The following is a 24,012-nucleotide window of genomic DNA, read 5'->3' as shown; positions in this document are numbered from 1 at the left end:
CAAAGAAGCATTATCGATTTGTGTCTCAGTTGTAGAAGAAAAATCAATACCAGACAGCTCTAGAGGAGATGCTTCTAATGGTTTTACGGTTTTAGAGTCACCTGGGACATGCCTTTCAAAGATGATCAACGTAGTCATAGGAGATCAGTCCATCTGTATTCTGGACCAAGTCCAAGGGCTTCAAGTTTTAAATTGAAAGGCATACATTTTGGTTCATAATTCCTAGCAAAAATAAGCTTTTTACTAATTATGCATTTGTAGATTAAGCATCATTCAAATACTTTTGTTTGTTCCTATAATTAATCAGGCAATTATAGATATATATGTTGGTTCCAATATCACTTCATCTGTAATTTAACAGGAATTCCTCCTGTCTATAAATTTTTTTTATATATAAATTAGAATAACTTGATAAGCAATTAAAATCTTTTGCAATTTATTCGTTGTTCACTTTTTTCAACAGTCAGCTTTAGGTAATCATGGTTTTGGTTTGTTTGTTTTCCTATCTTTTCTGTTTTCCCAATGGCTTGTGGTGATGAAATAATAATTTTGCTAAAATTGCTGCCTGCATATCCTCCAAACTTGAAAGACAATGTAACCTCATTGATAGAATGTGTAGAAAAGCAATATATAGCTGAAAATAGCTGCCAGAACATCGATTTTTTTTTTCAAAATTGAATTGAGATTAATCTTTAAAACCCTTTAAACAGAATATAACACAGTCCAGACAATTTCTCTGGAAACTGTTTTGCAAAATCAAAACTAATACTTCTCAAAGTCTTCTGATCAGCTCAAGTTAGAAGAGGAGAGTTTTTGGCAATGTATGCTAGATAATCCAAAAAGTCTTTTTTGTTGAAAGGATGCAAGTTATTTAAGGAAAAAAGAATGTGCAATTTATTTTGGTATGCTCAGAGTCTAGCCAATCGGTAAGCACTTGTTAGATAAATGGCAAATGTACTGAGGTCTGGGTCAGGATTTTTTTATTTAAAAGTGTGAGAAACATAACTCAAAATAGTTTAAATAAAAAGAAAGGCACAAAGAACAAGACAATGCTCAATGGGATTATATAATTAAAAAACAAAAAAGGATACCAATGTCATTCACTGATGAATCAAGGATATAAACATATTTTTAGGTTTTTTTTTTTTTTTCCTATCCTTCAACACTTTGTGTGGAGGCTTCTTTCTCTCTTACAAATTAGTAATAAGAAACTCTGGCTTACATTACATTTATAGCTTCTGATTTCAAAGGTAGAATAATTCTGTCCTAACATCTCTGTACAAAAGTTTTAGAAAACACTTTCATTGTCCAAGAAGTGTCTGCTTTGGCTAAATGTAACACTTTGGAGATCTTATATTCCCTTTCCAATATTTCATATTTATGGTAACCAATGTAAAATAAGATAAATATTTCCAACTTCCAACAAATAATTAAAATTCTGGGTGACATGTTTCTACACAGTGCAGGGTTGATGTGACTCAGCCAGGAAAAAGAACTTCATAGCCACCTAGGAAATAATTAAAGGTCACCTCTTGCCAGCCCTTACCTTCTGCCACTAAATCATGGATGCAGTGGCTGTGCCAATTTGAGATTGTGATGGATTCCTTTTACCATGTGAAAAGCACTCTCTGAATTACTCAGTTATTGGTCTCCATTCAAGGGCTCCAATTCTTAATGTAGTAGACAAGGAATTGAGATTAATCGAGAATGGCACATTGTGTACTCGGATAGATAGTGCCTTCAGCCAAAGAATTGGTTGTAGAAACATAATAATAAAAGCTAATTCTCTCAAATCTTCACCTTCTTCTATAAACAGTGCTAAATCACCTATGTAAGAAAGCCCTGTAGATGTGACCAATTAAGGTATGTGAGGGCCCTGAACACTGATAATCTGTGGTGCCCCTTCCTCTGCTTACTCACCCATTTGAACAGGATATGTGTGTTAGATATATGTGTGTGTGTGTGTGTGCGTGTGTACGTGTGTGTCTTTGCCATCCATGATGTAACATCTTTTTAAATTCAACTATAATATTAGAGATTGAATGTAAAGGTGGCCTATGCCATTTTAGTGGAATGAGATGAACTGGACTATAAAATTTTTAGTGAATGCAGGGTACTAAGGTTTTTACTATATGTCACATTTTCTACAAAAAGAATATTTCATATATTCAACAAAAAAGAAAATGAGTCAGTGAACCTAGTTATTTCAACAATCAGTGTAAAATTCTGTTGATCTCCCACAACAAAAAATTGACTTTAACAAACTCTGCTCTAAATGGCTCATACCTCAGTTTTGATGATTATTTTGTAATAAATGCTGTAATTACAAATGAACAAATAAAAACATTTTATGAAAGAAATTCAATGATCAGAAAACAAGTATTATAACAAATTATTTTATTTTTAGATAGATATATCTAACACATTGTAATTTAAAACACTTCTTTTTATTCTTTGCTCTTACAAATTCTTCAATGATTTCATCACAATTAAGCTGCCAAATAACATCTACTTCCATACATAATAAGGATAATGAATAGAGTCTTTCTTGAATCATTTTTGTGTACTCGTTTTTCCTTGTGCCTTGTCTGCTTAACAACTAACTATGTGTCTTTGCTTTGGACAAGTGGTGCCTGTTTTGTGATTACTTTTCTTAGGGGTAATTCATCCCTGCCTGTAGGATGTATTAGCATATTTAACAAACAAAAGTAAAATTTGGTGCAGTTAAGATTTTCTGATGATCAAAGAGCAAGTAGAGGATTTGAATTTAGATCTGAAAAAAAAAAGTTCATACTTAGTATATTACATGTAAGGATGATTTTATCTCAATTTCATTAGGCAAAGTAGTAAGAACTAAAGATACACTTATTTTCCAGGACAGATGCTTTTGTTCTTATAATCAGACAACTGCACAGTCATAAAGCCACATCAGTCAACAGAGGCTCAAATGTGAGAGTTTGTAGGGCTAGGAACATCATATGGGAATTATGCCTGCTGATGTATCCTCTAGCTCTATGGCTGAGAGAAGAGTTTTTTGAAGAATCTAACAGATAAGTGAGATTAAAATAAAATCATAAAAATTGTAGTTAGCAGGCTACATACCTGACTAGATCCTGATACAAGAACTAGGAAAAAACAAAATGTGGCAAATGAAAAATTCTACAGAAAAGCTTAAAATAAATGATAAAAAGACTCATCGAGAAATCTACCTACACAGAGTTTGTTCTAGAAAATTGAAGAATTTTTGCAAATATCTCCGTTTAAAATGATGGCTATGCATCTAATTAATAATCTGATTAATGCCTTTTATACCAATCACATAAATGTGAATACTTCTAGGAAGGATTCTGGTTGTGGAAGGGATGGAAGTCAAAGACTTTGTAGCTTTCTACAGCAGCATGAACATGTCTAATACTTTTATAATTAAAACAATTTTCCAAATGGATAAAGTGCTTAATATAAGACTTGCCATACTCTCAGCACTCAACAAAAAAAAAAAAAAAAAAGAAAATTTAAAATCTACTTTTAAAAGACATTTCAAGATAGATTCAGAATTTTTATTGCATAACAGCACAAAATAAAAGTCAAGGCAAGGGAGCAGGGATCAGCTATAGTCAAGGAAGGAGATCAGCAAATTCTTTCCCAGAAAACAACTATAAAGCTGAAGAAAAATGTCCCCCCACCACCAAAAATCAACAAACAAAAAAAACAAAACCACAACTAGTCAGCCACTGTAAATTGATCAAAGGCAAAGTTGTATAAAAAACAAAGGGTTTAGGTTTGAAAAGGGCTGAATGGTATGATTCTACCGGTGCCTTACCCTGCAGTTGTTCCCATCTCCCCCATCCTAAAGGTTGATAAGGAGGTTCTGCAAACTTAGGGCAGTCAGTTAGGGCCATCTGCAGGCAGTTTCTCTGCAATGGTGGAAGGGGAATCACTCTACTTAGAGCTTTAGCGATGCCATGTCCAGTGGTACCTGTGAAAGTGAAAATTTCTCAAAGTGGTTTCAAGGGCGGGCCAAGGGGTTGGACAACTAGTCTGAGGTTATTATGGTTGTAGTTGAGACAAGGATATTTCTGATTGCAGCCGTGCACACACAAAGGGTATTTCAGAGAAGACTCAAACCTGAGCTAAACCGGAATTTTGAATATGTTCCCTCCCCCTCATGCAAATGCATTGGCAGAAAATGGATACCTTACAAACCACTGCTTGTGCACTACCCACTGTTTGAGCAGCTTCCTCTGTCTCTGTGTCCACTAGTTCTGTGGGACTTTGGGGGCAAGCATGAAGTTCATACTACCGGCTGTGCCATGAGTAATAAATAATTTTACCTCCACCTAGGATTCCTTAGAGTTCTTCCAGAATCTAAGAAATTATAGCAGCCTAGCTTATCTAATTGCAAATACAGTAAAAATCCCAGATGATTCACAGCTCTTGATGTGAATAAATCTCAAAACGTAATGTGATTGAGAATATTAAGGCACAGAAAAATGTATATAATTATTTCCTTTATGTAAAACATTGAACTATGTAAAAGTAAACAATACATAGACACCTGGCAAAAACTACAAAAAAAAGAAAGTTAACAATAACAGAAAATATGGAATATTGTCTACCCCTGAAAGGGGGAAACAGAAGATGTAGAATTAAGGAGGTACATGCAATGGCCTACATGTTTATTGGTAATGTTCATTTTCTTAAGCTATGTAGAGAGAAATGGTCTTCTTTTAGTATTCTTTGTAGTATTGTATGTTCGTGTATTATATTTTATAAGTATATTTCACAATTTAAATAGACAAAAATGAAATAAAAAATAAGAGTTCAGTCAAGAATTTCCAAGCTAGGAAAAGAAAATGGAGAGTTTAGACATTATGACATTGTATGAACATCAATAACTCTAAGGGAGTATTTTTTTTTTTTTTTTCCCATCTGGATTCAGTACTACAAGAGAGGGCAAAAAATTCCTCTGAGTTAGAACTGAGATTTTGCTGGGCAAGTGTGGCAGAAGGGCATGGGGCAAAGGAATGAGGCTGATAGAAAGTCATTGAAATATGAAGTTAGAGGTTTAGGCCAATTAAGAATAGAACACTGGGATGAGAAATGGAGATTTGGAGCAAAATAAAAACATGAGGAAAGTTTTAGTGGGAGTCATTAAACTAAAGAACCAGAAAGATATTTTTTGTCAAAAAAGATGATTCCATCAATAATTTAGAGATTGACTAGTACCTGAGATGCTATTCCAAGGATGCATCTGTAAATGTGGGTGGCTTAAGTTGAGTGAATGAAAAGGTAATTGGAATTAAGAATATTGAATTGCTCTAATAAAATAATGCTCGTATGGATGTCGAATTTACACAGAAAAAGGGACAGGCTTCAAACAAAAAAGATCATGAGCAACACTTGCTGCCAAAATCACTAGCGCTTGTGAAAAATGACTGGGAGGTTGGTAAACAAAAATGATGAGAGTAGTAAGATGTGGTTGTGCTTGAGGAACAGAGTATTTATTAACTAAATCTTAAAGGAACACAAATAAAGCTGGAATGATAATAGATTTTTGTAAACTATATTTTTACGACATCATAGTGTTTGTTAATAAATTCAGAAGTAGGATAGTGAAAAAGTAAAAGAGCCTTTTTCAAACTGGTGTTATTTAACAATGGTCATAATTGAAACAGATCTGTTTTTATAGAAATTTTATATGTATGTGAGCTGGTTTAATAGTCATTATTTTATACTGGTATAATTTTACTTGTTACTAAAATCTTAAACTATTGTATTTTTCACAGGGATGGACTTATTCCTGGTAAAATATTTAAGCATTTTCATATTTACTAGTAAGGAGTTGTCACTTCCCCTTAAGACATCCCTTCAATCCAGCAAATAATAGATGCCTGGCACAGCAGGTGGTCTTCAAGACCCAGCTCTGCTCTGGTGTATCCGAAACCAAAAACCAAACCCAGTGTCCCTATAGGACAGAGTAGAACTGTCCCAGAGAGTTTCCAAGGAGCACCTGGCGGACTCAAACTGCCAACCCTTTGTTTAGCAGCCGTAGCACTTAACCACTACACCATCAGTGTTTCCTCTGGTGTATCACCAGCTGTTAAATATTTTGAGAGTCATCAATACTCTGTAGATGTGCATTTACATACAAAAAAGTCATATGCATATATGTTAACATCAAAGACACACCACTCTGAGTTTCTATTTTTTTTTATAGGGTCAGTTCTGACTCATGGCAACCCCCCGTGTGTCAGAGTAGAGCTGTACTCTAGAAAGTTTTCAATGGCTGAGTTTTTGGAAGTAGATCATCAGGGCTTTCTTCCAAGGTGCCTCTGGGTAGACTCCAACCTCCAATCTTTTAGTTGGCAACTGAGAGTTTTAACAATTTGCACCATCCAGAGACTCTCTCACTCTGACTACAACTTCTGAACTTTTCTGTAAATATTTTCGTCAGACCATTCTTCAACCTAATAAGTATCTTCAGTTGTTTAAATCAGCAAATACACTACCCCCCTTTTTTTTTCCATCCCATTTGATTTATGTAGCCAAAATTGTTGTTCCTCTATTTTCAATACCTTTAAAACCTTGCCCGCAACTCTTATGTGACTTTTACATATTGGATTTCCTTAAAGTTCAGCCCTGGGCTTCTTATGCTTTAATTTTTACTTATGTCATCTTATAATGCCCACATTTCCAGGTTTTACGCATAATCTGAAGAATCCCAAATATCTGCCTCTTGTTGAGACTCTTCCTCTGAACTTCATATATGTGCAAGCAACTCACTGATCAGTACATCCAACTCAGGAATATCAGAGTATCATTAGCAACTTACACTCAAAATCTAAAAAAAAAAAATTTACCTGCTTTCCCATTATACTTTGTCCTTATGGAGTTTTCTTTTTCTTATTTTTATTTATGTATTTTTTTCTAAGTGAAAGTTGGCATCCTGCATTGAAATATGATTTATAAACCAGAATCCTCAGTCTTCTTTGAAAGCAATTTGTCTTCATTCCACATCTTCAAATAGTGTATTTATTTATAATTGTCCTGTCCGCATTTACTGGTTCAGAAGTCCCATGTGACCTAAGCCAGTTCAATAACAGCGAATCTTACTATCATTGTCCAGAATCATGGAAAACAGACTCTATAGCTACTATCTCATTCTAGATTTGAAGTAATACGTAACTGAGGGCTTTTCAGCAGCCACGTGTGAGTCCAAGTGACATTACAAAAAGCAAAGAAGTGATGCAAAAAGACACTGGTTCCAGTAGCATTTATTTGCTATCATTTATCTCTCTTGAGTAAATATCTTCAATGAGTTCTACTTTATTTCATAAAAACTGTCAAATTCATATCATGACCTAGAATGTTCTTGTGCTATAGCCCTTGCCTAACTCCCCAGACCCATCAAATGATGCTTCCCTTTCTCCAGTCTATGGTCTGACTGTGCTGGCTGTCTTCAGTTTAATAAACACGCAACAAAACTGGATCTGATCTCATGCTTTTGCCTTTTCCAGCACTGACTTTCCTTGCGTTTCATTTTCATACCTCTACAATAGATCAAACCAAGAAAAAAATCCAAAAACGTTGCGATTGAGTCCATCCCAACTCAAACTTATCCTATAGGACAAAGTAACTGTCCCCTAGGGTTTCCAAAGAGCGGATGGTGGATTCAAAATGCCAACCTTTTGGTTAGCAGCCAAGCTCTTAACCACTGTGTCATCATGGTCCCCTAGAATAGGTCAGTCCTCCTATTGTACACACCTAGAGCATCCTCTATTTTTCTCAAATTTTTATGGCCATTGTAATTATAGGTTTGTGTGACTATTTGGTGAATATCTATTGATTTCATTAGAATGTAAGTTTCAAGTGGGTGGGAATAATGAGGTTTGTTTACCATTCAATACCCAATGCTGTCGCAATATAAGAGCTCAAAATTATTTTTAATAAGTAAATATGGACATACAGATAATGTTTACTAGTAAAACAAAAGTCCAGTGGGTCAATAGATGAAATGATACCTTTCTTCCAAAAGGACTCTTTTTAAAAAGAAGATTTTCATGGACTCTAGAGATAAAGATATCATCTTTTCCTCTGAGCAGAATTTTCTTCTTCACTATTAATTAAAATGATAAAGTTGCTGAGAAATATTTGTTTTACTAGATATGATTTATGACTGTCTCTTCTCAGTGAGCAAGGACATTATAATTTGACTAAGCATTTCTCTACAGGACAAATTTAGTTAAGCAAACTGTTTTTAAAGGCCATCATTAGTATACCAATGTCAAAGCATCAATGATAAATTACATTCATACATTCAACACTTGAAACATGTGGCATTTAGACAGAAAATACACAGACAACTTGTGTTTTTACAACCTTGAGAAAGTTTGAAGTGTATTTGTTCAAGTTACATCTTTCATCCTGCATCTTTGGGAAACACAGAGAGTACTGACTCTATGAGTTTTTGTTTTTTTGGATAAGGGAGTACTTTGAGAAGGTAATGAAAATTTTAGGCAAACGTCATGCCTAAAGGCACAGGTGCATATGCACAAATAATTTTACACATAATTTTAAAGTGTTCATGAAAACAATGATTACAAATGCCAAGTTAAGAATAACTGATTTACAGGATAAAATAGCGGACTTGAAAATGGATAAATACAGATATATAGATATGAGCATCTATGTGTATATAAATATATATGTAAATTAAATACAAAATGTTTCAGCCAGAATTTGAATTGTGAATTTAACTGAAAGATGTTCTCATATATTAAAATTTGTATAGCTTTTGCTGCTGATTATAAGCTATCATAACACTAGACAAAATGTGCTAAGGGGAAAAAAATGCATTGGCTTTGTATACTTTAATATCAGTTTTGTCCTTTTTGCACAAAAAAGATTCTGGGGAGACAAAAGTTCCCTGATATCTAGAGCCCATGTATAACATCCAGCATCACAGCAAATTTCATGTAGCTTTTGCTACTACCATAAATTCTTATTTTATCATTTATCTTATAGGACATCATTGTGTATTGAATATGTGCTGTAAAAATATGTGCTGTAAATCCTAACCTCTGTGCCTGTGGTTATAATCCCCTTTGGAAATGGGTTGTCTTTATTATATTAATGAGACAGGATTAGTGTAGTGTTTGTCTAAAATCAATCTCTTTTGATATATAAAAGAGAATAAACAAGCAGAGATGAGGGAAGAGAGATGTCAAGTCACAGGAAGATTGCCCCGGAGCAAAAGAATCAAGGAACTTCCTCCAGAGAAAACAGAGAGAAAGCCTTCCTGTAGAACTGGCACACTGAATTTGGACTTCTAGCCCCCCAAATTGTGAGAAAATAAATTTCTGTCTGTAAAAGCCATTAACTTGTGGTATTCTGTTATAGCAGCACTAGAGAACTAAGACAGAATTTGGTACTGGAAAAGTGGGCTGCTGCTGTAACAAATACAAGGTGAAAGTGGTTTTGGAATTAGGTAATGGGTGGCGACTCCAATTTCTCCCATTTGTAATAGAAATGTCTACCTTGTGCCTGTTGCACCATTGTACTTTGGAAACAGATAACTTGTTGTCTAGATTTCACAGGTTCACAGATAAAGAGAAATTTGCCCCAGTATGGAATATGCCTAAAGTCTCACCCATGTTTGATTTAGATGATGCAGAAGATGAGATTTTGGTCTTGGAGTTGATTTAAGACTTTTGGGATGATGGGATGGGATGAATGTGTTTTGCATGTGGGAAGGACATGATTTTGGGGGGCAAAAGGGTAGAATGTTATGTATTGTATTGTGTCCTCAAAAAATGTGTATTGTAAATCCTAACCTTTATGCTTGTGGTTGGATTCTCTTTGTTATGTTAATAAGACACGATTAGTGTAGGGTTTGTCTTAAATTAATCTCTTTTCAGATATAGAAGAGATCAAACAAGGAAGAAAATGAAGCAGAGATGGAGAAAAAGATATGCCAAGCCACATGAAAATGGCCCAGGAGCAAAAGAGACTAGGAACTTCCTTCTAAGCTGACAGAGAAAGAAAGCTTTCCCCTAGAGCCAGCACCCTGAATTTGGACTTCTGGCTAAACTATGAGAAAATAAGTTTCTCCTTGTTAAAGTCATTTACTTGTTGTAATTCTCCAGTCCCTGGAGGACAACATGCTTGATAAAGTAAAAGGTCAGCAAAAAGAGAAAGATCCTCGATGAGATCAATTGACACCATGACTGCAACAATGGGCTCAAACATAACAATGATTGTGAGGATGACACAGGACCAGGCAGTGTTTCCTTCTGTTGTACATAGGGTCACTATGAGTTGGAACCAACTCAGTGGCACATAACAACAACAATAATAAATTTTTGTTGTAGCACCACTAGACAATTAAGACAGACATTGATCCAATAAATGTCATTTTTTATGTAGTGTATAAAGAGAAAGGAAAAAAATGCTGGTAATAATCTGTCTAATGGTAGCATTTCATGAAGAATTTTTGTTATGAACATGCGTGTTTGTTTTTATGTTCTGTTGCTATTGGAGGCCTCTTTTACACTGCACAAAATCTGTTTATTTCTATTCAAAGCACATATTTCCCATCTGTCTTGGTTATCTAATGCTGCTATGACAGAAATACCGTAAGTTGGTGGCTTTAACAAACAAATTTATTCTCTCACGATCTAGTAGGCTAGAAACTTGAATTCAGGATACCAGCTCCAGGGGAAGTCTTTCTATTTCTGTCAGGTCTGGAGGAAGGTCCTTGTCATCAATCTTCCCTTGGTCTTTGAGCTTCATAGTGCAGGGACCCTGGGCCCAAAGGACGCACTCTGCTCCAGGCACTGCTTTCTTGGTTGTATAAGGGCACTTCCTCTCTGAGCTCTTTGCCTTTTTATATATCAAAAGCAATTGACTCAAGATACAACCTAATCTTGTAGATTACAACTCCTCTCATTAACACAACTGCCTCTAATTCTGCCTCATTGACATCATAGAGGTTAGGATTTACGACACATAGGATAAATACTTCAGATCACAAAAGGGAGGACAACCAGACAATACTGGAAATCATGGCCTAGGCAAATTGACATACACTTTTGGGACACAGTTCAATCTATGACACCATCTTTTAAATCGTATTTGATATTATTATATTACATAGCTTTTCTCCATTCACTCTAAAGTCATGGCAAAAGGAAAAAAAAACCTTGTAAAGATTGATAAGCAAGACATTGACTCTACTCTCAAGAAGATAAGTTTGTCATTGCCTTTATCTAAAATTTAAATCACTAAGTGTCAAAATAGACTGGATCAAAATCGAGGCTAAAGCTTTACCTGAATATCTTTTTTTATTATTGTTTTTGGAGAAAATATACACAACAAAACATACATGTTCAACAGTTTTTACATATACAGTTCAATTGCAAGGATAACATAACTTCACATTGTGTCACTTTTCTTACTACCTCGACCTATATTGTTTCACACTGTTACCGTAGACTCTCTGCTCCTTAAAGCTGTCATCTGTGCTTTAACGTTACTGTTGTCAATCTGATCTCATACAGGTAATTCTTTAAAGGAGTGCGATACTCAAGGCAAACATTCTTTATTAATTGTGCCCGTAAATTTCTAGACAAATCCACTTTGCTGGCAACATATGTTTTCAAAATCTAACTGTAGAGAGATATCTCAGTTTCCAATAACAGAAAAAAATATTTTAGATTGTTGAAGCTCCCAATATTTAGAAATAATTATTAATTTTTTTTGTTAAACTAGTTTTTATAATTTTTCATATATGTAAAAAATTATTGCATGTAACTAGCTTCCTGCCATTACTTTTGGTTTCCGTACAGAACCCCTTTGTCTACAAGAACGAGAACTTGCCACGAGATGTGTCAAATTTACGGAAATATATTGGAGATTCTCATGAAAAAAAGTAGACTCAGGACAATGTAAGTAGAAGGTGGAAGTAGAAAGTACCAGTAACATAACAAATGACTCATTCATGCTGTCTTTATCATTCTGTCTGCTCCACCCCAACAGTTGGTTTCTCATCTTTGCTTTTATGTGAATATCTACTCTATTTCCACTTCTTCTTTTTTTTTTTGGCAAACTGCTTTCTTTGCTGACTAATCAGTTTGAATATACATTAAAAGTGACTTTTCCAAGTCCAACTCAACATGTACTTACAGCTTGCGCACTTATAATTAATTTGACACTGTGTCTCTCAGTTGAAATTCTAAGGAAAAATAATCTGTTTTCTATTGATGGAATCTCCTTACATTAGATGCCAATCACTGGCTCAGTGAATAGCTTCTTGGGCACAGAGTCCCCAAGAAGAAATATCCATAGGGCACCTCTTCAATATGACTTTGGAATGGAGAGGCAGTTTTCAGGAACAGAAGACAAAATATAAAATAGGGACATCATAAAAATTAAGTACCTGTCATCATCAAAAGATATTTTCAAAGGATTAAAGACAATCTACTGACTGGGAAAAACACACAGCCCAATAAAAAATGGGCAAAGGATAAGAACACATAACCAAAGAGCACATTCGAGTGGCCAGCAGACACATGAAAAGATACTCAATGTCTTTAGCCACCAGAGAGATATAAATTAAAACCACAATTAGATACCATTTCACTCCCACTAGGATGGTTAAGATAAATAAAAAAATTAAAATGACAAATATTGGTGAGGACGAGGGGAAATTAGAACGCTTCTCCATTTTACCCATTGTGGGAAACAGTGTGGTGGTTCCTGGAAAACAAAACAAAAATAGAACTACCAAATGACCCAGCAATCCCAGTACTAGGACTATACAAGGGACTTGAAAACAATGATGCAAACAGACATATGCATAACACTGTACATCACACCATTAGTTTCAATAGTAGAAAGGTATAAACAACCTAAATGCCCATCAACAAATGAATAGATAAACAAAATGTGGTACATACATACAATGGAATACTATTCAGCCAGAAAGAGAAGTGCATGCTACAACATGAATGGAGTTTGAAGACATTATATTGAATAAGTAGAAAGGACGAATACTGTATGAACTCACATATATAAAAAAGACAAGAACAGGCAAATGCATAGAAACTAAAATTTATTAGTGGCCATCGGGGTGGAAGGGAGAGGGGAAGGGGAAAGTTTTGCTTCTGGAGCCCTTAGTTTTTATTTATAGTGATGGAAAATTTGCATTAAGGGTAAAGTTTGCACCGCTGATTAACATAATTGTTGTCAATAATTTGTACACCTGTAAAAAGTTTAATTAGCAGATATTGTGTGACATATATTCTTACAAAAAAAAAGTAGCTGCTGAGGCTGCATATGTAAAACCAAATACATCAATGGATTTAGTTCCTTGGTTTGGTGCTTTAGGGTCATGGTTTCATGGGTCATTATCGATTTTAGTACTTTTATTTTAGTACTTTTTGTTCTACCTCCTAGTTCATTGTGTAGTGCCTGGGTCCTAAAAGCTTGCAAGTGGCCATTCAAGGCACCACAGTTAGTCTCTCATCACCTGGAGCAGTAGAGGAAGAATGAGATTCAGGAATAGGAGGAGGAAATGGAATGTGTGCCTAATTTCTTCCATGAACAAATGCCTCTTTTACCATAAGACCAGAAGAACTGGATGGTACCTGGCTACCATTACTGAATGTTTTGATCAGGGATTCTGTAGAAGAATTCTGATCAAAAGAGGGAAACTGCAGAAACAGACTTTGAAATTGGCATGGGATCCAGGATTTCTGAAACCTGGATGAAACTTTGAAACTGTTGCCCTTAGATAATATTTAAACCTTAAACCTCAAACCAAAAATATTCCCTGAGTCTTTTTTAAACCAAATAATAAGTTAGCTTACTTAGTCAATACTGTTTGCCTTGAAAATTATGCTGTTTTGAATAACTCTGACAACAGAAAAAGTTAGATAGGAAGCTTATGGGGCAGTGAGTTCATGTTAATGGGGCAAGAACAATTCAGAAATGGAGGGTGAGAATGGCTGCACAACTTGAAGAATGTAATCAATGTCACTGAATTGTACAAGTAGAAATTGTTGAATTGGTGTATGTTTTGCTGTGTATTCTTTCGACAACAGTAAAAAAAAAAAAAGAATTGATCATATATGGAAGGGTTTGTTTCTAGACTCTTCAAATATTTTTTCCATTGGTCTGTCTATTCTTATGACAGCATTACGCTGTTTTGATCCTTGTTTCTTTGTAGTAACATTTGAAATTGGGGAGTGTGAGTCCTCCAACTTTGTTCTTCATTTCCAAGATTGCTTTGACTATTCTGGGTCCTTTGCATTTCATATATGAAATTTAGGCTCAGCTTGTCAATTTATAGAAAAAAAAAAAATTCAGGTGTAGTTTTGATAGTGATTGCATTGAAACAGTAGATCAATTGAAAAGGTATTGACATTGTAACAATATTAAGATTTTTCTATCCATGAATATGGGATGTTTTTCCATTTATTTATGTCTTCAATTTCTTTCAATAATGTTTTGTAGTTTTCAGCATACAAGTCTTGTACATCCTTCATTAAATTCATATCTGTTTTAATCTATTTGAAGCTACAGTATTGTAAATAGGATTGTTTTCAGAATTTTATTTTCTGATTGTTCACTGTGAATATATGGCATATTGATCTTGGATCCTGCTACCTTTCTGAATTTGTTTGTTTCTAGTAGTTTCGTAGTGGATTCCTTAAGATCTTCAATGTTCAAGAACATGTCATCTACAAATAGTTTTCATTCCCCACCCCCCTGAATCTGGACGCATTTTATTTTATTTTATTGCTTAACTGTCCTGGCTAGAACCTCCAGTAGAATGTTGAATATAAGAGGACAGAATAGATATTCTTACCTTGTTCTTGATATTAGAGAGAAAGTGTTCAGTCTTTCCCATTAAATAAGACATTATGAGCTTTTCATAGAAGATCTTTATCAAGTTCAGGGATTTTTATTCTATTTCTAGTTATTTTGAGAGTTCTTACAGTGAAAGTGTGTGGACTAGCAAATGCTTTTTCTGCATATTTTAAGACTATCATGTGTTTTTAATACTTTATTCTATTAATATGGTGTATTACATAAATTGGTTTTTTGGATCTTGAACCAACCTTGTACTTCTCTGATAAATTCAACCTGGTCTTAGTGTGTAAACATTTTTATTTATTGGTAGATTGAGTTTGCTAGTATTTTTAATTGTTTTTGGCTGGTCTTGGTATTAGAGGAATACTGGTTTCATAGAATTACTTGGGAAGTAATACCCTTTTCTATTTTTGGAAGAATTTGAGGAAAAACATTTAAATTCAAGGCAAAGATATGGAAGGAGTTAATAAACACTAGAGTGGAAATAATTTTAAAAGACTAGGAAAATAATAGAGAAAATCAACAAAACCAAAAGTTGGTTCTTGGAAAAAAATCAACAAAATGGCAAACTTTTAACTATACTGACCAAGAAAAATAGAGACAAGATTAAAAGCAGTAAAAATGTTTATAATGGAATACTGTAAACAACTGTTTGCCAACAAATTAGATAACTTAGATAAAATGGAAAAATTCTTAGAAAGAGACAAATTACTTAAACTGACTCAAGAAGAAATAGAAGATATTTATAGATCTAAAAAAAGATAAAATTAGCTAACTATAAACATTACTACAAGAAATATTGCAGCTTAGATGGGTTCATTGGAGAATACTAACAAACTTTCAAAAATGAGTTAATACAAGTGTCTGGTGCCTTTTCATAACTAACTCAGCTTTGTTTCCACATTTGTGCTTTGAGCTATTATTAGCAAATATGCTACAGCTATTTGTGTTACAGACCCAGCAATGAGTATTATTTTATGTGATGGTTTTTTATCCCTGCTAATGTGAAAAAAATTGAAATTCTGCTGCTTTTTGTCATTTGTAATTATTTTTACCACCATTCTGTCTTTGTGTGTGTGTGTGTGTGTGTGTGTGTGGATTCCAATTATATGCTCTCTGTTGTTGCTTCCTTTCAGCCTTATGAACCTTCTTTAGTAATTCTCTTCAGATGACTCTGCTAGCAACGTATTCTCTCAGTTATTGTTTATTTGGGAATGTCTTTATTTTGCCTTCATTTTTGAAGGGTAGTTTTGCTGTGTATAAGACTTTTGGTTGATAATTCTCTTCCTTCTCCCCTTCCTCCCTACCTCCCTCTCTCCCTTCCCTGAGGACTAAGGTGCGCCTAACGCAAGCCATGGTATTTTCAATCGCATCATATGCATGTGAAAGCTGGACAATGAATAAGGAAGACTGAAGAAGAGTTGACGCCTTTGGATTGTGGTGTTGGCGAAGATATTGAATGCACCGTGGACTGCCAAAAGGACGAACAAATCTGTCTTGGAGGAAGTGTGGCCAGAATGCTCCTTAGAGGCAAGGATAGCAAGACTTCATCTTACATACTGAGAAGTACATCATGCTTGGCAGAGTACAGGGTCAGCGGAAAAGATGAAGACCCTGAATGAGGTGGCTTGACACAGTGGCTGCAACAATGAGCTCAAGCATAAAAACGATTGTAAGGATGGCACAGGACTGGGCAGTATTTCGTTCGGTTGTGCATAGAATCGCTATGAGCCGGAACTGGCTCAACGGCACCTAACAACAACAACAACAACAAGCTTGATAATAATATGTCTTGGTGACTTTCTTTTGAGACCTACCTTGTATGGGGTTCAATGAGCATCTTGGATACATACCTTTTCATCTTTCACGATGTCAGGGAAGTTTTCTGCCAACAAATCTTCAAAAATTCTCTCTGTATTTTATCTTATCCCTCCCTGTTCTGGTATTCCAATCACTTGCAAGTTATTCTTCTTGATAGAATCCCACATGATTTTTAGGCTTTCCTAATTTTTTAATTCTTTTATCTGATTTTTCTTCAACTGTTTTGGTGCCAAGTGCTTTATCTTCCACCTCCCCAATTCTGCATTCCAGTTCCTCAATTCTGCTTCTCTGGCTTCCTATTGAGTTGTCCAATTCTGTAACAGTATTGTTAATCTTTTGAATTTCTGAATGCTGTCTATGGATTCTTGCAGCTTATTATATTTTTCATTATGTTCTTGAATAATCTTTTTAATTTCTTCAACTGCTTTATCTGTGTGTTCCTTGGCTTTTTCTCTATATTGCCTGAGCTCATTCCTGATGTTGTTCCTGATGTCTTGAAGCATTCTATATATTAATCTTTTGTATTCTACCTCTGGCAATTCCAGGAATGCATCTTTTTCTGGGAGAGTCCTTGATTCTCTGTTTTTGGAGGTTGTTGAACCAGTCATGGTTTGCTTCTGTATGTGATTTGATATCGACTGCTGTCTCTGAGCCATCTATAAGTTATTGTAATAATTTATTTTATGTTTTCTCACTGTGTCCTAGCACCTTGCTTTGTTTTGCTTCAATATACTGATGCAGGTTACTAGAGTGAGCTAACTTGATTATTGGAGCCTTTGAAGCACTAATGTCCTGTTAGCAGATGGCTAGAACTGTTACCAGGTATACGAGCCGAGGAGTCCATTCAGTATTCTTGTATAGATTCAGCTCAGATATCCTGATAGTCAGTCACCTAGTGTGTGGTGTAAGCCCTCGCCTACTATCTTAGATGAGGAGTGGTGATGGTTGTATGCACTGGTTTCTGGTAGCAGCAGGGGGTCACATTCTGAGGAGGGCAGAGTGCTGATAGCCTTCCCCAAGTGTCATTGAGGAAGGAGTGTCTCTGTTCTCTTGAGAGCTCTGGTGAGTGGGCTCTGCAGCTGTACCTTAGGCACCCAATGCTTATACCGGTAAAGACTAGCAGGCAGCACTATCCTCAGACCCCTTTCATGGGTGGCTATGTGGCGTGGATGGAGCCTCTAGTCATCAGGTCCCTACTGTGGGTAGGTGAGGGGTCTGTTTAATAGGCAGAGAGGTGTCAGACCTCCAAAAACCTGCCTGTCCACGTCACAGCTGAAACAATTACAGTCAGACTTCTAACAGATTTATCCTTGCATTGTTATAGTCTCCTGGGCCCATGTAGGGGTAAAAGCCAAAATGTGTGGATTGCTGATGCCTGGACTGGAGCCACTTCTGCTCTGAGTTTCCAGAATGGGGGAATTGGGAAAGCATTTTTCCCCCTTTTGTTAACTGCTCCTTCTCTCAGGCCAAGAGAATATCTCCAAGAGGGTGCAGCAAGTTCTAGCTCAAAACCAAAAAAACAAACCCAGTGCCATCAAGTCAATTCTGACTCATAGCGACCCTATAGAACAGAGTAGAACTGCCCTATAGAGTTTCCAAGGAGCGCCTGGTGGATTCGAACTGCTGACCATTTGGTTAGCAGCCAGGCCCAGTGAATTCAACTGTTAATGAAGCCAGCTGGGGCAGAGGGGGGAGGGATCTGATAGATAGGAGAGAGTACTTTCAGAAGAAGGAGCTATTAGATCTGCAAGGTAAATTAGACAAAATCACTTATCTAGTGTAGAGTGTGCTGTTTTATCTCCGATTCCAGAGGCGTGTGTAGCCTGTGTGCGCTGGCTGGGTCGCCACCGAGATTGTCCCATGGGCTTAGGGCTGCTTCCCATGCTTGTCTTCTTTGGCTGAAGCTGCTTTGTACTAAATCCCACAGCTAGATCACACCAGGGGCTTGGGGTGCCAGCACTTCATTTGCCTTCTTACACTGAAGCAGCCACTTCCTAAATGCTGCAGCCAGCCTCCCTGTAGACACTCCACAGGGTCAGGGGTATGCCACTTTGCTTGCCTTCTTTCACTGAAGTTGCAATGTCTCAGGAAACTACCATCAGCCTTGCCACATTCGTGCCAAAGAACAGAGCCAGGAATCAGAGGTGAGGCACTGCTCGGGCTCAGCAACTCGTCGCTGCTTCTGTACCGACTCACCCTCCCCCGTCACTCAAATCGATTCCTTAATTTTGCATTTGATGCTCAGGGTTTGTAGATTGTCATACATGTATTTGATTCACTTATTTTTTTCTGGTCTTTGTTGCAAGAGGGTTCAGTGGAATCTCCTGACTAGTTAGTGATATTGGCCCTGCTTCCTCCCATATATATATTTTTTTATTTCTCGTAATTTTTGTCTTAGTCATCTAGTGCTGCTATAACAGAAATACCACAAGTGGATGGCTTTAACAAAGAGAAGTTTATAGTCTCACAGTCCAGTGAGCTAAAAGTATGAATTCAGGGCGCCAGCTCCATGGGAAGGCTTTCTCTCTCTGTCAACTCTGGAGGAAGGTCCTCGTCATCAGTCTTCACTTGCTCTGAGAGCATCTCAGCACAGGAAACTCAGGTCCAAGCATGCGCTCTGCTCCCGGCACTGCTTTCTTGGCAATATGAGGTCCCTGTCTCTCTGCTTGCTTCTCTCTTTTATATCTCAAAGAGATTGGCTTAAGACACTATCTAATCTTGCATATATCATCAATATAACTACCACTAATCCATCTCATTTCATCATAGTGGTAGGATTTACATCACATAGGGAAATCACGTAAAATGGTGGACAATCACACAATACTGGCACTCATGGCACAGCTAAGTTGACAGATATTTTGGGGGGAAACAATGCAATCCATGACAGTTGTGATTGTTGTTAGTTGACATTGAGTCAATTCCCACTCATGGTGACCCTGTACGTACAGAATAGAATTGCTCCATAAGGTTGTAAAGGCTGCGAACTTTCAGAATTGTATCGTCAGACCTGTTTTTCAAGGCTCCTCTGAGTGGGTTTGAATGGCCAACCTTTTGGCTATTAGTTAAGTGCTTATAAGTTTGCACCATCCAGGATGATTTATACTTGTTTAATATCTTACAGACTGCAGACAAAATTAGCAGAAATTAAATATCTCGTTTAAGATCAATAGAGTTCCATGAAATGAACTAATATCCTTCTTTAAAATTCAGAAAAATGAAAGAGATATATGACTAGTTTGCCTAAAACCTTTCAATTAGAAATTGACATGAATTAAAATTGAGGTTTTCCATATCCAAGACCTGTTGTTTTTTTCATACAGAGTATTTTTTATTTATATAAAAAAACTATACATAGTATGTTGGAGGATAATGCTTAATAAAAACGGGCATTCAATAAATGTTATAACACATTGTCACCTTTCAATCAATTATGATTGCATATGCCCCCTGGGTTCTAATATGTCTGAATTGAATGAAGTGGTGCAGTCATATCTGATATGGTTGTGTACTCTTCTATTTAATAGCAAATTTGAATAAAGTAAGAAATTTACAGCACGAAATCACTTGCTAGTTTCAAGGAAGACCTCTTTCACCTTTGAAAATGTTATTATATTTAAAAAGAAGGAGAGCAGATTTAATACTTTGAAATGACATTTTTTTCCCCTGACTGTGTAAATAATGTCATTGGAGAAACATCTGAATGCTGATGGATTAAACACAATAACAGCTGAAGTGTGACTTCATTCTGTTACAGATCATTTTAGATACAAAGACAAAACATGATAAGAGAAGAAAGGTGGAAAATGAGAGAATTCAGCTCTGATTTTATAAGATTTAATTTTTTAGTGTGAGGTTATAAGGATAAGCCAAGAAAGAAATCTAAACCCTGCTCTCATATACTTATGCAAAACTTCCATTTTGAAGTCTATTGTTTCCAACAGTAGATGTCTCTCATGGTTGTATTACTGGTTTTATGTATTTATATTTTTACAATATTAGTCTTAGACTGCCATGTACTTTGACCAAGGTAAAGAATAAAGGAAGATATCATCAATATTATATTTAAAATGAAGTTCAAATTTTAATGGAATTAGAAAGTAACACTTGCAAAGCACTTTTCTCAATTAAAGACTTATTAGTATTCTTTATAATTTGACTGCATTATTTATGCCCATGAAAGGTAAATCTTAATCATTTTTTTTTTTTTTCTTTTTTAGGCTTCAACAAACAGAAGTTTGTTCTCTCACAGCCTGGTAGGGTAGAAGTCCAAGTTCAGAGTGTCAGCTCCAGGGGAAGGCTTTCTCTCTCTCTTGGCTCTGGAGGTAGGTCCTTGTCATCAACCTTCCCCTGGACTAGGAGCTTCTCAGAGCAGGAACCCTGGGTCCAAATGACACACTCTGCTCCCAGGGCTGCATTCTTGGTGGTATGATATCCCCATGTCTTTCTGCTTGCTTTTCTCTTTTATATTCAGCAGAGATTGGCTCAAGACACAACCCAATCTTGTAGATTGAGTCCTGCCTCATTAATATAACTGTTGCTAATCCCATCTCTTCAACATCATAGAGATAGGCAAATCCTAACCTTTAGGATGACAAAACAGCACCTACCCAGAAGAATTTAAATGTGTCTTTCATTGATTTTTTCATTAAAGTAAAAGAAAAACAACCAGCAATTGGACACTTGTATATCATTAGTCCACCTCAACATAGAGCACGAGGGCTTATGCACTTCTTAAGTCTTTTCCAGCTCTGTTTTCAAATGTGACTGTAATTTAGTAATGTAAAAAAAGAAAATCACATTGTATTATCCCTATTCTTTATTTTATTTAATATCTATGTGTTATTATACCAGCAAAGTGGCTATATTTTATTAACTTTGCATTATTTTGGAATACTTCAAAAAAGTAAGCATTGTGTTTGCTTTGACAGCACATATACTAAAAATTGTAATGATACAGAGATGATTAGCATTGCCCCTTACCAAGGATGACACACATATTTGTGAAGTGTTCTATATATTTTTTGCTGTTAATAAGTTATACACATGTAAAAATTTGAATTGGCACAAGTTGTGTGATAGATATATTCCCAACAATGCCAAAAAAAAAAAAAAATGTAGCTACTGAGACTGCTAATGTAAAACTAAACACTTCATGGGATTTGGTTTCTTTGTTTGGTGGCTTATGGTCATGGTTTCATAGGCCATCCCAGTTAACTGGCCAAATAATGTGTTTAGTGCTTCTGTTCTACCTCCTAGTTCATTGTGCAGTGCCTAGCATTTTAAAAGCTTGCAAGCAGCCATTCAAGGCATGACAATTGATCTGCATTCACCTGGAGTAACAGAGAAAGAAGGAGAGTCAGGAATAGGAGAAGGAAATGGCATATGTGCTTAATTGCCTCCATGAACAACTGTCTCCCCTGCCATAAGACGAAAAGAGCTGGATGGTGCCCAGCTATAATTACTGAACATTTTGACCAGAGATACTATAGAAGAATCCTGATCTAAAGGGGGAAAGTTACAAACAGAATTTCAAATGTCTGTGGAATTCAGACTTATGGAGCCATTAATCCTGGGTGAACCCCCAAAATTATTACCCTAAGATAATCTTTAAACCTTAAGCCAAAAATATTCCCTGAAATCTAGAATGTCTGCCTAAAGCATTATGTTCTTTTAAGGTCTATCTTTATGGGATCACATGCACCCTGGTGTCACAGTGGTTAAGCACTTGGCTGTTAACCAAACGTCAGTGGTTTGAAATCATCAGCCACTCCATGAAAGAAAGATGTGGCAGTGTGCTTCCACAAAATTTGTAGATTTATAGCCTTGTAAAGACTATGGGGTCAGTTCTACTCTGTTCTGTAGGGTCATTATGAGCCAGAATTGACTCGAAGACAGTGGGTTTGGTTTTGGATATGGGATCATATAGATGACAACAATTCAAAAGATTAAATAGGAACCTTAGAGGGAAGTTTATGTTAATGTGGGAGGAAAAACTCAGTAAAAGAGGGTGAGAAGGATTTCACAAGTCGAAGAATGCCATTCAATATCACTGAATTGTATATGTAGAAACTGTTGCATTGGTATATGTTTTGCTATGAATATTCTCAACAACAATATAAATTATATTAAAAAATTAAGTTTATTAAAAGGAAGGAAAATAATAAAGAAATGTCATATGTAAAGGCATCTTCTTACATATGTCAACCATTAAGAAGAACAGAGAGTAAGTTAATTAGTTAAGCCCTTAGATCTCTGAAAAGTGAGAAAAGTGATGTCATAGAATAGGAAATATGTCACTTTCAATGGGTCCTGTCTTTGCATATTCTATTTTTATTTGTTTTAACTTTTGCTCATTGAATAACGTTGTTGTTGTTAGATGCCATTGAGTTGGTTCTGATTCATAGAGACTCCATGTACAACAGAACAAAGCACTGCCCGGTCCTGCGCCATCCTCGCAATTGTTATGCTTGAGCTCATTGTTGCAGCCACCATGTCAATCCATCTCATTGGGAATCTTCCTTTTTTTCACTGACCCTCTACTTTCCAAGCACATCTTTCTCTAGGGACCGGTTCCTCCTGACAACATGTCCAAAGTATGTGAAACGAAGTCTTGACATTCTTGTTTCTAAGGAGCATTCTGGCTGCACTTCTTCCATGATAGATTTTTTTTTTTTTTTTCTGGCAGTTCATGTTATACTCAGTATTTGCCAAACAACAATTCAAAGAAATCAATTCTCCCTCAGTCTTCCTTATTCATTGTCCAGCTTTCACATGCATATGAGGCAATTGAAAATACCATGACCTAGGTCAGGTGCACTTTAGCCCTCAAATGATATCTTTGTTTCTTAACATTTGAAAGAGATCTTTTGCAGCAGATTTGCCCAATGCATTTAATGATCATAAAAAAAATGGTACAAATTGGAATGTCTGATGTAGCCTCTTCATTTTTTTTCTTGAGTGAATGTGTTTTTATTGAATAGAATTCATAGAATGGGCCCATTTGCTTTAGAAGGTGACATGGGGAGTTGTGATGATATAGGTGATGGCATATTTCTTTTTTCCTTCTTATATGCTTAAGTATTAAAATTATCTCACACTTCCAAAAGTTATCCTTTTTGTTCATCCTGAAATAATTCCATGATCAAAGCATACGCAGTGAATAAATGTAAAGCAACACAACTGTATCTGTTGGATTCCTAAAATGAGGGAACTGTGACGCATTGGCTTTTGAAAGTTATTCTTTCAGATTCTTCCAGAATATTAGAGAGCCATAGGAGATTGAGTCAATAAAACTCACAGACTCAGAGACTGCAC

General features: G+C 35.9%; 1 non-coding gene across 1 annotated transcript; it reads left to right on the top strand.

Annotated features, from left to right (window-relative positions):
- The first annotated feature begins 21,610 nt into the window (after positions 1–21,610).
- Positions 21,611–21,718, top strand: LOC126078623 (U6 spliceosomal RNA). Its single transcript, XR_007518109.1, has one exon. It is a non-coding gene; the product is annotated as a U6 spliceosomal RNA (small nuclear RNA).
- The last annotated feature ends 2,294 nt before the right edge of the window (positions 21,719–24,012 follow it).

Source organism: Elephas maximus, chromosome 6 (assembly GCF_024166365.1).
Source record: "Elephas maximus indicus isolate mEleMax1 chromosome 6, mEleMax1 primary haplotype, whole genome shotgun sequence".
NCBI classification, from domain to species: domain Eukaryota; kingdom Metazoa; phylum Chordata; class Mammalia; order Proboscidea; family Elephantidae; genus Elephas; species Elephas maximus.
Note: the sequence above shows the minus strand (reverse complement) of the source record. Positions and strands in the feature narration are given on the sequence as shown.